Here is a 15,566-nt window from a genome sequence, read left to right on the forward strand (position 1 = left end):
TTTCTTTTCATTTCCTAAGATGCACACTGTGAATTGTTTTTTTTTTTACATTTACATGAATCTTGGCGTGTTTATTTAGTGAAAAAATGAGAGCAGGTTTGGGAGCATAGGTAACTCTTTTGGGAGTGGGAATTGTGTTGGGGTGTGTGTTTGTGTTCTCATTCTTTTTTACAACAACGTGTGGCCACCAACTCATTTTGCAAAGTCCATAGAGCCAACAATGTTAATGCATTGGTGATTTCCCAGTAATCCCATTACTGCGGTTCTCCCTTCCTGATCACAGAGCTTTCTGTGGAACCTTCTTTCTTAAACCCACTTTGGTAGGGCCTATAGAAAACTGCTCAATCTATAAAACCGCCTGGTTGTATACGAGCCCACTTCGAAAGATGACTACAAAGGGAGGAAATAAGGCCTGGGATGAGAAATGAAAACTGGAATAAGGGAAATACTGGCAATAAATCTAGGTATCATCCTTCCTTGTTCTTTCAGTTGAGGACACACAAGATGATGGACGGAATGTTGCACAATGGCAAACCATTCATCCCCTAGTCACAGATCTGGGTTTAATCCATCGTTATTTTGCTCACCAAGCCATCCCAGTTCAGACATGCCATATGCAAATCAGTCTTGACCCTGTGCCTCATGGGAACAGTCCAGACCGAACTGCCAAGCCATGTCTTCCCTGGACCGGAATCAAGCATCCTAGGACCGGTTTCTGGCTATCAGCCGTCTTCAGCCAGGATAGCTTGACTCCAGTGGCGTAGTGAGCACGGGACCCACGTCTGAGCATACCCTTCCCACGTAGGGTGAACAGCAAAACACACAAGATGATGGACAGAATGTTGCACAATGGGAAACCATTCACCACCAGTCACAGCTCTGGGTTTAATCCATCGTTATTTTGCTCACCAAGCCACCCCAGTTCAGACATGGCCATATGCAAATCAGTCTTGACCCTGTGCCTCAAGGGAACAGTTGAGGACACCTGTGGACCATCTCCAAGAATTAAACAAGAATGCACAGAATTAACCTGCAATGCTGAATACCCAGGCACCTTTAATGGCAAGTGATCAGTTAAAATCCTTCAACAAATGACATTCATTCCTATTCCTCCACTTAAAACCTGTATCTAAACACGAGAGGAATTAGCGTTCCATGTAGCTGGCCAACAGATCTCAACGATGGAGACCACTTCAGCCACAGCTGAATTGAATAGGGAACCAGCCTGTTGTGATCATACCTCAGTTTCACACAAAAATTAAAAGAGAAAGGTCCTTGTCTATTGTGCCTATATGTTTCAGCCTTACTCAACCCTACAGGGTAATGGGCACTCTTCAGCACTTGGTCTATCTGACCTTCCTGCTTACTTCTAGTCCTGCTATGTCTAGTGCATGGGTTACGAATGGCAGGAATCAAATGATACAACTGTCTTGTTTTGTGATAAAGGATGACGGAAAAACTGGTTCAGTGGCATGGAGATAGGTACGGAATTTGATATCCCAGGCTGTACGGACGGCAATCGAGTGTCCCTTTAGTCACGCTAATGTGATTTATTACACTATTGGCAATTTCAGTGTACTCACAATGTACATCATTAAAAAAACACAGAAGTCTCAAATGACGTGAGAGAGATCTTCATGCAATTTCACGCGCATGCTCATTAAACACTCATCACACACTGCCTTCACCAGTGTCTTGGCACTCTATGCATGTCTATGTTTTCAATGTTTTTAAATGTGCATAATGTTTGCTAATGCTTTTATTTTCAATTTTTTGTATGTACCACCAACCCTTTGTGAGAGCACGTCGACCTAGTGTTTCTCCGTCGCCTGGAAATGAAACCTTAAACAGTCTCAAAATATATGAGCTTTAGGTATTTGCATGATACTCACCGAGTCGGCACATAGTTTCGCCACCAGAATGTGAATGTGAGGCTAGGTATCTTAAACCAGCTGTTTGTGAGAAGACTGTCTAAAAAACTGTCAGTAAAAGCTAGTACAATAACTTGGAACCAGGTATACATGTGCTCTTTATGGTACCATTATTAGTATACTGTGGTAGTGTTTCTTCATCTGGGTACCCTTTTATACTCCACTGAAAAAGGCAAACCCTTTTTAGGATATGTGGCTTTTTGGTAGCATAGGGCTGGAAATCAAACCGGCTGTCCCATTCCCCCAGAGGGTTATGTATCAATTGCCTGCTGTATGCCACAACTATTGTTCACATCTCTCTGACCCGTTTACCCCAGGGGTTGCTTTTATTAATTCCAAGTTGGCTTGGATGGTATTTCACCAATCCAAAGCTCAGGGGCGGCTCTAGGCTCATGGTGGCCCTGGGTAGGGAGAGTAGTTAGGGGGCCCCGGAAGAGGGGGTCCGGCAGGGGCGGAGCACGGAGGCCAGTGAAGAGGGGGGGTCAGGGTGTTTGGAAGTGGAACAGAGCCGGAGGCCACCAAATCCCTGCCAGGTGCCGCCACGCAAATATGTATCCATCCTCAGAGGATTATTATATTAAGGATATATATTGGTGTAGTGGCCCCTGGGGTTTGGTGTCCCTGTGCAGTTGCACAGCTTGCATATGCCTAAGGCCGCCCCTGCAAAGCTGTAATACTGTGCCTGAAGAGGAAAAAAGGCTTTTGTCCTTCTTGAGCTCAGGTGTGGATGGCACTGTGCTAATCCTAGGCTTATAGAATTTGCTGTAAAAATAGAAAATACTTTTCCACTTTCTAACTTAGTGTGGATGACTGTTCTAATCCTTTGCGTAAAAACTCCTAGAAAAACAAGCATTTAAGGTGAGCAGATTCAGTGTTTGTGGTGGTGTAGGGTGCTCCATACATAGGAGCCTAGCTCCTAAACTTGGGAACTACCCAGAGTTTCCTGCATGCTTTTTTTGCATAATTTTATGCGTCACTCTAAGCCTGAATGGTTACTGTCTTAATATATATTTGTATATAAAATGTAGTGCTGAAGATTCACATGCTTTCCATACTCCTGACATCTAGTGTTGGGCCATGATGTTTGCAACTTGTTTTTTCCTTCAAAGAAGTTCGAGTCACGGGGGCGTGGCTACGGAGGCGACCAAGCTGGCCGCACCCGCATAGAGCTCCGCCGGTCGGGCGTTTCCAGCTGCCCTTTCATGGCGTAGAGCGAGCGGAACCACACGCTTCCTTCTCCCCCTTATGCGCGGAGAGCTCAGCTGCGGGTGATGCCTGATTGGTGCGGATACGGCACTCCTGAGGACGGCAGTCGTGCCGGATGACACCGGGCCTGCATTGAGATACCGCCGGCATCGTGCTAGGGCCGTCGGAGCTGGGGTGAGTCTTCTCCTGTTGCTCTGCCCGAACGCTAGCCTCGTCCTGCGCACCGCTGCTCTGGGGGCTATCCCTGCGCCCTGTCTCCCGGCTGTCCTCCCCTGCTGGGCCCCCCGCGACCGTTGTGGCGGTGACGGCCTTCGGGCCTGCAGCGTTTTTCAGAGCCGGGGCCCACAGTAGGTTTGGAGGCCGGCCGGGAGTGCGTGTGGTGCGGGTCCGGCTTCCTGGGGTGGTGAGGTGTCGGGAGGTGTCGGTGGGACGGTAGGGTTAGGGTGATGATGCTTTTCTCCCCCTCTCGACACCGGAGGGGTGCTCTGTGACCGGTGGGGGATATTTGGCTCCGCTTCCCGCCCTCCTCCTGTCCCGGGCCCTCCCTCGGCGGCACCCACGCGTCTGGCTCGCTGGGCTGTGCAAGCTGCGACTATCCTGCCTAACCTACCAGCCGCCCCTGATGGGGAGGCCTGCGGGCTGCTCTTTCGCGACGCATTGGCACCTGGTTGTCTCCTGTTCGTGGCCAACCGCAGTGGACCTGCAAATACCATCTCTGTGGGGACCCTCTCTGGCGCAGTGACTCTGCTTGGTGCTGTGCGGCCCTCAACGGCATCCTGGTCCTAGTGGCGACCCGACCGGTCCTGGCACACTGGGCACCCTGAGATCCGGGTTGATCCACGCGACAGTGCCCCGGTTTGACCATCTACATCCTCCCATTGACCCGGGGGCTCACCTTGGCTCCGGATGACCAGCTCATTTATACGCCTGCACGCCACTAACTGCGTCGCCTTCTCTGGGCACCAGCTCACTTTCTACAATGGTTAAAAAAGACCCGAGACAGCCTAAACTCCAATTTGAAAAGCCTCCTGACACCTCGGCGGATCCTGCTGCCGCGGCAGCCCCCCTTGCGGAGGGGTCTGACTCGAACTCCCTGGCCGTCGCCATGATAGCCGAAATGAGATCTGGCTTCAAGGCCCTAGACGCTCGCTTTGAAGACCTCGATCAAAAATTGGCCAACATGAATGCAAAAATCTAGGGTCACGACCGCCGGCTTGACGTGGTGGAGTCCAGGGTTTCCGACCTCGAAGATGGCGCCTCTTCCTCCCTGAAACGGCTGGAAAGAGTCGAAAAGATCCTGAAGGACGTGGCTATGAAGAACGAAGATTTGGAGGCAAGGGGGTGCCGCAACATCATACGCCTTCTTGGCGTTCCGGAGACGACACCAACTGGCCGACTGGACACGTTTGTGGAACAACTCTTGTTGGACCTCTTTGGTAGGGAAACCTTTACCCAGGGCTTCGTGGTTGAACGAGCACATCGGTCCCTGGGCCCTCGCCCCAAACCGGGCTTGTCCCCGAGACCGATCATTGCAAGGCTTATGAACTTTCCCGATCGAGACTCAGCCCTCCGAGCGGCCCGTGAGAAAGGCGACATCCAATGGCAGGGCAACAGCCTATCCTTCTTCCCGGACTTTACGTTCATGGTACAGGAAGCCAGGCGAAAGTACCAGAGCGTCAAGGCCATGCTGAGAAATCTAGGCCTTCGTTATGGTATGCTCTACCCAGCCCGACTCAGGGTGGACATTGATGGCAAACCAAGAATTTTTGACACCCCAAACGCCGCACAGGAATTTTTCAGCAACTTCAAGAACAACAAAAGTGGCTCGCCCGGGGGCTCACGGCCACACTCCCCTCCACAGCAGTCATCGCAAGCCAGCGTGGACCTCTTTCCCCAGTCCGGAAGTGGCTGAATGACTGTTTTGTTCTACTTCTTGGTTCACAATGTGTCTGTTGGTTCGTGCTCGATCGAATGCAAAGTTACCATTCTGCTGTTTTAATTATTTGAATGCTGACTCGCCCGACTGGCGTGGTGTTGCCATGTCCCATGGTGAATACCTCCATGGTTTGTTTTTGTAGGAACGTTACTTGGGCATTCCTCTTTCTGGGTAGGGAGAGGGTGGGTGGCGGGCGGGAAGGGTTTTTTGTGTTTTTTCTTTTTCTTTTTGTTTTTTCTGTTGATTATTGCAGTCTGCAGAGTATGAAGATGATTTTGAGTGCTATGTTTTGTCGATACATTAACTCCATTTATAGGACATTGCAGATATGGTTGTGCTAGGTAATGTGCCTGGTCCCTCCGGACTGTCGTTGATGACCTGGAATGTGCGGGGCCTGAACGATAATAGGAAACGGAGGCATGTCCTTAACTACGTGGCACGTCATAAAGTAGACATCCTTTTCATGCAGGAAACTCATTTGTCGGACGCCATGGCTGGTGGCCTGGCAGCCGGGTGGGGCCCGAATAGGTACTTCTCCCGTTTTAGCTCGTACTCAAGAGGGGTGGCTATCCTTGTGCATAAACGCATCCAGTTCGCACACTTCGCCACAAAACGCGACCCTGAAGGTCGTTTCTTGATCATCACTGGTCAGCTCCTGGGCCATAGGGTGTCATTGGTCTGTATCTACGGCCCGAACACTGATTCTCCCTCTTTCTATCAATCCCTTTCCACCCACCTCCTTGCTACTGACACTGGACTTCTGATTATTGGCGGGGACTTTAACCTTCTCACGGATCATGATAGAGATAGTACTGCTTTCACCCCTGATACTAAACCCCACTCCCGGTGGGCCCTTCAAGAGATCTGCACACATTTTTCCCTAGTTGACGTTGAGGCACGTTTACACTCTCTCAATCCTGTGTTCACTCACTACTCCGGGTTCCACAACATATGGACCAGACTGGATTACTGCCTAGTCTCACCCATGATTGCCAGCTGGTTGGGATCAGTCCGCACTCTCCCCCGCACTCTTTCCGATCACTGCCCGGTTCTGTTCTGTTTATCCCTAGAGAGGGGGGTTTTAAGAGGTGTTGGCGTTTCCCTGGACGAGCGTTGCTGGACCCCGTCTTCACCGAAGAGGTACGACAAGCTATCGAAGAATACTTTGATTTGAACACTGGCACTGTTGACACATGGGCGGTCCTGTGGGAGGGCTTCAAGGCATTTATCAGAGGGGTGTGCATTTCAAAACACGCAGGGATCCTCCGAGACCTGCGTTCCACCTTAAACAAGATCGAAGAAGAAATTGCCGCTGTTGATCGCGTACTACTTACTGCCCCCTCAGACGCCCTGTCAGCCACTCGCTTAGCGCTACACATTAAATTCCGAGACCCGGCGAATAGAGAACTTTCCTTTCTCAATAGGCACTGCGTGGCAAGGCGTTAAGGAGAAGGCGAACGCCCTGGTCGCCTATTAGCGAACACCCTGCGCCCTCCTAGAGCCCCTACTTGCATTATTTCCATGTCTGGTCTAGACGGCATCCCAGTACAGTCTGCCCCGGCGGTCTGTGAGCTCTTCCTCACGTACTATAAGTCCCTTTACACCTCACGCCTCTCCGGGAATCAGCCCAACCAAGAAGAGTATCTATCGGAGTTGGCCCTTGTGTATCTGGAACGTTACATGCAAGAGTTCCGTCTAGCCCCTATCACTGCGGACAGCATCATAGAAGCCATTGATGCTTTGTGTGGCTCTTCAGCCCCCGGATTGGACGGCTTCTCGGCTGACTTTTATAAAACATATAAAGAACTTCAGGTGCCTCGGCTGGTTGAGGTCTATGCGGACGCCTTGGAGGTGGGCATCCTCCCCCCGACGTTTCGTGAAGCACTGATCATTCTATTGCCTAAACCAGGGAAGGACTCCATGCTCTGCGGTTCATATAGACCGTTGTCACTGCCGAACACGGACCACAAAATCCTAGCTAAAGTGATAGCGATCAGACTCTCCCTTCTGATGGAATTCATCATCTCTCCCGTACAGTCGGGATTTGTTCCTCATAGGTCTACGTCCCTTAACCTCCGCACCCTATCCACGGTCCTACACCGTGTCGACCCCGTTACTCCAGCCGTGGCAATTTTATTGGAATGCGGAGAAAGCATTCGACTCTCTGGAATTGCCGTTCTTCCTCTCTGTCATGCGCTGTATGGGCATGCCGGAGTGCTTTATTGAAACGGTTTCACTTTTGTATACCAGGCCCACCGCTCGGCTGCGTCTTAATGGAGTATTGTCTGATCCCTTCCCCCTATCGCGGGGCACGAGACAGGGCTGCCCCCTTTCCCCACTATTGTTTATCTTAGCTCTGGATCCCTTAGCCCGGCAGTTCCAGGAAAACCACCTCCAACGCGGATTGCAGTTTCGTACTGGATCTTTATTGTTGTCCATGTACGCAGACGACATGATACTGTATGTTCGGCACCCCCGCTGTAATCTGTCCCCATTAATACGGGAAATTATCCGTTTCGGCGCATTCTCGGGACTAAATATCAACTGGCACAAATCTGTCATTTTTCCACTTACTACCAGCACTGCACCCTGGTCTTTTGACTTTCCACTGGAGTGGTGCGATGATTCCGTTAAATACTTAGGGATTCATATCCACCTAGACACTGCTTCGATGATACGCCTCAACTATGGCTCTGCAGTCTCTATGTTGGAGTCACAGATTAACCGCTGGATTAAGCTATCCCTCTCTATGGCCGGGAGAGTAGCGATTATTAAAATGGTGGTTCTTCCACGGTTTTTATATTATTTTAATAACACCAAAGCCTTCTTCAAGCAACTTCGCTCACTCCTACTCCGATTGGTCTGGGGTGACCACACGCCACGTGTCAGCTGGAAGGTCTTGACCATGCCGCCAGATAAGGGCGGGCTGGGCGTACCAGACTTTTATCTGTATTATTTACTTGCCCAATGTGCCTATGCCTATTCTTGGTTCCACCCTGACGCACATATTCCATATTTACGCCCAGAGGTGGATTTGTTTCTCCCTGGGCAGCTTCTCACACTTCTTCCCACTGGCTTTCCTCGGGACCAGCGGGACATACAAACAGTATCCACCACATGCTGGGCCTGGATTAAGCTTCGTAAACTTTTAGGGCTAGATGTGCTCTACTCACCGGCACTACCCCTTCCAAATTCCTCCCTTCTTCCCATTACAGAGGAGACATTGGTAAAACACACCTTGCAGAAATTTACAATTGTCACCCTCGAGGATCTTTTCCCCGATGGTCATGTATTTTCCATGACGGAGGAACCCCATTTCTCCGACCGCTCCTTTATGGACGCATTTATTCTCACCCGACTGCGCTCAGCGTTGAGGGCATGTTTGCCCGCCTTTCCGCTAGCCCCTGAAGAGGTCCCCCCCTCAAGTTAATAATACAGAGCCCATTACCCCCAGGTCCCTCCGTCCTCGACACCTTCATACTTACAAGTGGAGATGATCATCTCCCGACAGAAAAAAACAAGAGGAATGCTGGGATACTAATACTGCCCCTCCCCCGGGAGTACATAAGCAGTACTTATCCAGCAGACCTCCTGTTCTTTTTTTCTGTCTGTCGACAGACTGTTTGGAGTGCTGGTGCTGCTCCTGCTGGGCTGTGGCGGTGCTTCTCTTCTCCCCCCGCCCTGCTGCCTGGCTGTGTGGGCGCGGGGTTCCCTGGACTGCTTCCTGGCCTGCCGGGCTTGCTTGGAGTCGGTCTCTGTTTGGTGCCGGTGTTTGGATTGAGGAGTTCCCGGCTTTGCTGTGTGCTGACTGCACCTACCGGCCCTTTGTGGCTGGTGCTGGAGTTCCCGGTTGCTTCCGGGTCGCGGGCTCGGCTTCCCGATCCTGGCCGGGGAGCCGTACCTCGCTGGTTGGGCTCCGTCTGGATTCCAGGCTGACGGTGGTGTGGGGGCCTTGTTCCTGGGGTTGGCCCCTGCTGGGGTAAGTCCCGTTTTTGGGTTCTTTTCCTTTCCTGCCTGACGCACTTGGAGCGTTTGTCCTCCTGGTGCCTTTTATCTGTTGTCTTCCTTCCTCGTTTTCGTAGGAGCCTTCTGGAGAACAGCCGAGACGCGGTACGGAGACGCCTGGGGATGCCGGGGATTGAACCCGGGGCCTCATGCATGCGTAGCATGCGCTCTGCCTCTGAGCTACGTCCCCTCTGGCCTGTTATCCTGCCTGGAGGTGTTCCCTGCGTGGTGGTTGTGTCGCATGCTGAGGGCGCTTGACTCCTGCTGGCTTCTGGTATGCCGGTGGGGTGGGGGCCTTGTTCCTGGGGTTGGCCCCCGCTCTGGTAAGTCCCGCTTGCGGGGTTTCTCTTTATCACCGCTAGCTTTCCTTGGGCCCTTCAGCTGTTTTCTTGTTTGGGGGTTGACGCTGTTTTTTTTGCCTTTTCCCCTGTGATGTTCCCCGGCCGGCTTTGTGCCTCTGCGGCCCCGCCCTGCTACATGTCCTGGGCTGCCTCGGTGCCGGGGCCAGCGCTGTTCTTCTGCGGCTGCTGCTGCGGGTTTGGGCTGCTCCCCTGCCTCTGCGGTCCCTCCCTGCTGCAGGCCCCTCCGTGCTGCATTTCCCGGGCTGCCTCGATGCCGGGCCGGCGCTGTCCTACTGTGGCTGCCCCTGCGGGTTCCGGGGGCTCCCCCTGCCTTGGCTGGGTGCCCTCTGTTTTGCCCTGCTGCGGTGCTTGCCCCGGGCCGTGCCGAGGTGGTGAGTGCGTGCCTCCCCTGGGTCAGCTGGTTGGTTTTTCATGTGCCTTTTGCTTGCTATGGGGGTACATCTCAGGGTACAGGCTGCCCTTGCTAGAGTGTCTTTACTTATTTCTGGATGTGCGTGTCCAACCCTCCATATGCCTTTTGTCCTTTGCGCATGTTGTGACGTCTTGCGTATTGGTTCTTGGTGTGATTGCCGTTGTGGTGGGTGTCAATTTCCGTCTCTTTTCAGCTCCGCTTTGTCCTTCGTGGTGTTCGTTTTATTTGATTCAGGGCAGGCCCCCTGCTCCTTCCTGGGCATGGTTGTGCTGTTGATGGATGATTCTGGGTTGGTTCTGCTGGACGTTTGCCCGCTCGCACGTGGCTGGAGCCCTCGCTGTCACTTGTCGTTCCTTTGGCCCTGGCCTTTCTGCGCTTGGCCAGTTGGGTTTCATGGGGTTAGCGTCCCTGGGATGCCGTTCTTTTTGGCGGGCTGCTGATGGGTTTTTGTGACTGTGGGTCTCGAGCACTGGTGTGCCATGTTCCTTTCCCTGCCCCTCGCCTGTCTGTAGGTGTTCTGGGTTGTCTTTGGCTGCTCGTGCACCTGCGCCCTTCTCTGGGTCTGTGTTGGTTTTTTTCCATGTGCCAGTGCGGGCCTTGTTGTGCTGTTGGTCACCGCTCTGACTGTTTCGCCCCCGTTTCTTCTTTGTGGGCTGGTCCTGGTTGTGGGGGCTGGCTGTCCTTCTGGCTTTGATGTGTTCCGGCGTCTTGGTCGCCTGGGGGTGCCGTGGTTTGTGCGGGGTCCTCCTTGGGGTGCATGCGTTCGGCGCTATGCTTCGTCCCCTCTTCTTTTTTGGATGGTCTTCCTGCTGCCTCCGTTGCCCGCGCTGCTTGCTTCCTGTGGGTGCTCAGTGGCGGGTGCTTCTGTGTACTCTGTTGCTCCCCCCCACGGGGTGCGTGGGTATCTGGTGGGGGCTGGTTGGTCTTGCCCTCTGCTGCTCGTCTGTTTGGGGGTGGCTTCTTCTGCGTCCTTCTCTGTGGGTGGCCTTGTCTCCACGGCGGGCTGGCTGTGGTGGCCTTGCTCAGTGGTGTGCCCTGGTTCTTCGCCTCCGCTTTCCGGCTTCTGTCAGGTTGGTCGGCGTTTGGACTGCACCTGGTTCCTGTCCTTGGATGCCTGCAGGTGTCGTGCCGGGGGCTCTCTGGGGTGCTTTGTCCCCTCTGCCTGCGCTTGGGTGGCTTGTGCTGCCTTGGGTTGGGCTGTTCTGTTCTGTTCCACCCTGCCTGCGCATGTTCTCATCTGTTCCCTGCGGTTTGCTGGGTCTGGCCTGGTTGGTGGCTGCTTGGGCACCCGTCTGGGTCTTCCTGGTGCAGTGGGCTTCCCTTTGCTCCGGCTGGGGCTTCGGGTGTTTGTCCCGGGGCCTTCTGTGTGCCTGGCCTGGTTGCCTGTGCTCTGGCCCTCCCCGTGCTTTCCTTTGGTTTGCTTCTGGGGTTTCCTGGCCGCCCCTCCTGTTTCTGTCATTGGTGCCTGCCTGGGTTGTTCCTGAATGCCGTCGTGCCACCTGTTCTCCGGTGTGGTGTGCTGTCCCTGTGCTCCGCTGTTTGCTCGGTGGGTTTGCCTGGTCGGGCCGGGTTGGTGCCTGCCTGGCCTCCTGGGGCTGCTGGGTGCTGTTGGCTTCTTGGTCCTTCTGCTCTTGGGGGTGTTTGCTCCCTGGGTTGTTCCGGTCGCGTCTGGTTCCCTTGGTGGGTGCCTGGCTGAGGTTTTGGCAGGGGCGTGCCGCTCCTGATTGTTGGGCTCCTTTTTGGGCTCTGCTTCCTTGCTGGTTTCCCTTTGGGTCCTGGCGGGGTGCTCTGCGTTGGGGCCACTTCCTGGTGGTTCCTTCTGGGCCGTCTCCTGCTGTTGGTTCTCTTCCCGGGCTTGTTTTCCCGGTGTTGTGGGCCTGTGTGGGGTTCTGTGGCTGCGGTTGTTGCCGGCTTCTTGCTGGTTGTGTGTGGTTTCGGGCTGTGCCTCCTGGGATTTCGGGCTGTGCTGTCCCTTTTTGGCCTGCTCTGGGGGTTTGTTGCCGGCCTTTTCCGGGTTCTTTCCTGGTTCTGTGGTCCTGGCTCGCTCCTTCCTCCCTTGCTTCCCGGGCTTTGTTCCCAGTGTGGGTCTGTTTGGATGCCCCTCCCTCTCTGGTTGGGGTGCTGTTCTGTGGTTCTCATGCCTATACGGGTCCCTCCCTCCTGGCTGCGGGTTGTCTGTGGTTTCCTGCTGCTTGGTCCTCTGCTCTCCTTCGGGGTTTGCTTGGGCCTGCTGTTCCTCCTGCGTGGTCGGGTTGCTTGGCTCTGGTCTTGGCTTCCCGGTTCTGTTGGAGTTTGTTGGCCTCTTTTTTGTGGTTTGCTTGGCTCCTCTCCGGCGTTGCAGGGTTGGGGCCTTGTGGTTTTGGTCTGGGTGCTGTTCTCCCTGGGCTTTCTTTTCCCGCTGCTCCTGCCCTTGCTGCTTGCCTGGCCTGGGTGTGGGGTTCCTGGGCGGTCCTCTGTCTTTTGGGCGCCTTCTTTGTGCTGCCCTCTGTGCCTCGTTGGGCGGCTGCTGGGGTTTCCCGGTTGCTCTGTGCTCCCCTCCTGCCTTGTGTTCCATCCCTTTGGGGTTGGGGTTTTCTGGGCTTGTGGTCGGTTTCTCTGTTCCCGGCCTGGTTGGGTTTTCTTTGTTGCTGGTTTTCGGTCTTGTTGGCCTCTCCTTGTTTGGTGGGCTTTCAGGTGGGTTCTGGGGTTCTTCCCCGTCCCTGTCTTTTGGGTCGGGTTCTCGATCCTGTTCGGCTCCTGGGTGCTTGTTGCTTCCTCGGCCTCCTCGGCGGGGTTTCCTCCTCGGGTCTCTTGGTCTCGTTTCCTTTCTTTTTTGGGAGTTTGGCAGTGTTTTCTGGCATGTGCTTCTCCTTCCTTTTTGGGCTGGGTGCTTGTGCCTGCGCTCTGTTGGCCGTTTCTTCTTTGGCTTTCTTCCTGGTTGTCTCGTCTTCCTGGTGGGTCTGCCTGGTCCTGTGTGCCTTCCTACTGGTTCTGGCCTGGGCGGTCTTCTCCGGTGGGTTGTTTTGGCTGGTCTTGGTGTCCTGGTCCGGGTCCCGGTTGCCGGTTTCTCGGGTTGGCGGCCTCCTTTATTTGGGGCCCTGGCCTTTTTTCTTGCTCTCCAGTTCTTGTCCCTGCTGTCCTGTTCTGGGTTGCGGGCCGGCTGTTTTCTGCGGTCTTCCTTTCCCCCTTCTCGGTGCTCCCTTGGGTGGCTGCTTTTGTTGTGGTTTCCTGGGTGTGCTTGTGCGTGCGGAAGGCCGGGTTTTCTGCTTTGGTATTCTCCACTTGTAAGTATGAAGGTGTCGAGGACGGAGGGACCTGGGGGTAATGACCTATTACTTACCGGTAATCTTCATTACTCCGGGTCCCGTAGTCCTCGACACCTTCATACGCCCCTCCCTCCCTCCCGGGCGGCCGGCCTTCCTGTCTGGGCTTGTTAGTACAGGAGGTCTGCTGGGTAAGTACTGCTTATGTACTCCCAGGGGAGGGGCAGTATTAGTATCCCAGCATTCCTCTTGTTTTTTTCTGTCGGGAGATAATCATCTCCACTTGTAAGTATGAAGGTGTCGAGGACTACGGGACCCGGAGTAATGAAGATTACCGGTAAGTAATAGGACATCTAACACGCACCTGATCTCCAAGCTATATAAACAATGTGTAACACTTAAACCTAGTGATGACTCCAAACTCAGGGCCGCATGGGAGAGAGATTTAGGGGGTCCTATTTCAGATGGGCAATGGACATACTGTTGTAAGGCCACGACGGATGTCTCCCTGAACAGTCGACATAAGTTGCTACAGTTTAAATTTCTCCGGCGGATGTATTTTACCCCGGCCCGTGCACATAGCATAGATGACTCCCGACCCCACCACTGTCGGAAATGTCTTTCCCCTTTTGCAGATTTCGCACACTTGACATGGACTTGCCCCAAGATACATCAATACTGGTTAGACGTTCACACTACATTGGGGGATATACTCTCTATGCCACTCCTGCCTACTCCTGAGATTGCACTGCTGGGATATGTCGCTAATTTCCCTAGGAACATTCGTAGATTGGCAGCGCTCTGCTTCATGTTGGCCAAGAGGGAAATTGCATTGCTCTGGGGTAGTAGACGGGTCCCCACTCTCCGATCATGGTTAAACAGTTTAACATTCTGCATCACAAACTGCGAGGAGTTCAGCACTTTATTCCCCCCCTCTTCCAGGCCTACTGATATATGGGGCCCCTACCGTAACTACATCTCCCGGCAACAAGCGACCCAAGAGCCATTGACACTATCCGGCATCACCCCGACCGGGGTGGGTTGAACTACCTCCCTCTCTACATTTGGGAAGTACAGTGCTGGACTCTGCATTGCTATCTTGCTGTTTGTTGTCTGCTGGCACTACTCAATACAAGTGATTGTGTTCTTGGAATGATGCTCACTCGGTATGATGTCTTTATTCTAATGCAATGTTGAGATATCATGGTACTCTCTTTTCGATCTTCACCCTGATAATCATCTTTTATGTTCCTACCTCGTGGATATGCTTTGCTGCTCTATCATTATGGTCATTATTTGATAATACATTGCACTGTGACTGTTTGATTATGCTTTTATTGTTTTTCTTATGTTCTTTTCATCATGTCTTTACATTATTTTTGCATTTTTGTCATTTCTATTCATGTGAAACTCTAAATAAAAAAAGTTTAAAAAAACCTGTGCACTGCACCAACTATAAAAAAAAAAAAGTTTGAGTCACAAGACCTGTTGTGACTCCACCCTTTGTCAGCAACGCACCAGCACACTAGCTCCAACTCAGATTATTTTCCGCGCCCCGTGCGTGTAGTGTTGAAGACCGAGTGTGCTGTGTGTACTAAAGGACGTTAAAGTACATTAAAAATATCTGTAATCATCACTTGCTTCCAAGGAAGAGGATGAATGCCTGTGAATCTACAGCATTAGACATTATGAACAGATGGCTCCATGGTGAGTACCATTTTCCATTCTTAGCATGTGTGGCCATAGATGCACATTCTCTGTATTAGATTACAAAGCAGGCCCCCTCTCAAAAGCAGTAGCTAGTAAGCAGATGTTTTAAAGAGTTTTCTTAAGATTGCTTGGCCAAGCAAAGTCTATTGGTGTTCAATGTTAACACTATAATTGTTGGTGAAATATGTGGCATTGACCAAGTACAGTCTTGCAGTCAATGCTAGTGTTGTCCTCTTTTTGTCTGTAGAATGGGCTGTAGTGGGTGCCTGGAGTATGTGCCTAGCCTTGGCATAGCATGTTTGAATACACTTAACTATCCATCTGGCAATGCCAGTTTTAGACATTTCACAGCGGGGTTTGGCAAAGGCCACAAAAAGTTGAGTGGCCTGTTAAAAGGCATCTTCCTATAGACGGATATTAAGAAAGCGCTTATGTGCTACAGAGTGGGAAAAGCCCCTTCTGCCACAAACTCTGGTGGAGGTAATACGACAGGCGGCTCAATGGTTTGGTTCACATGGGAAGGGAAAACAACCTTAAGCAGACATTTACCGTACAATAAATGACCCTGTCTTTATGAACCTGAATAAACGGTTCTTTAAATGTAAGAGCCTGGAGTTCACTAATGCGCCTGTATGAGATGATTGCAATTAACAAAGCAACATTCTAAAACAAGAACTGTAATTGACGAGTGTAGGAGTTTAAAAGAAGGACCCATAATTTATGTGATAACTACATTGATGTTACAGGCAGGTGCCGGAGGTG

General features: G+C 52.4%; 1 non-coding gene across 1 annotated transcript; it reads right to left on the reverse strand.

The window, feature by feature from the left end:
- Window positions 1-9,196: 9,196 nt before the first annotated feature.
- TRNAA-CGC (transfer RNA alanine (anticodon CGC)) lies at window positions 9,197-9,268 on the reverse strand. The gene has a single exon. It is a non-coding gene; the product is annotated as a tRNA-Ala (tRNA).
- Between the last annotated feature and the right edge of the window lie 6,298 nt (window positions 9,269-15,566).

Source organism: Lissotriton helveticus, chromosome 9, assembly GCF_964261635.1.
Source record: "Lissotriton helveticus chromosome 9, aLisHel1.1, whole genome shotgun sequence".
Lineage (NCBI taxonomy): Eukaryota > Metazoa > Chordata > Amphibia > Caudata > Salamandridae > Lissotriton > Lissotriton helveticus.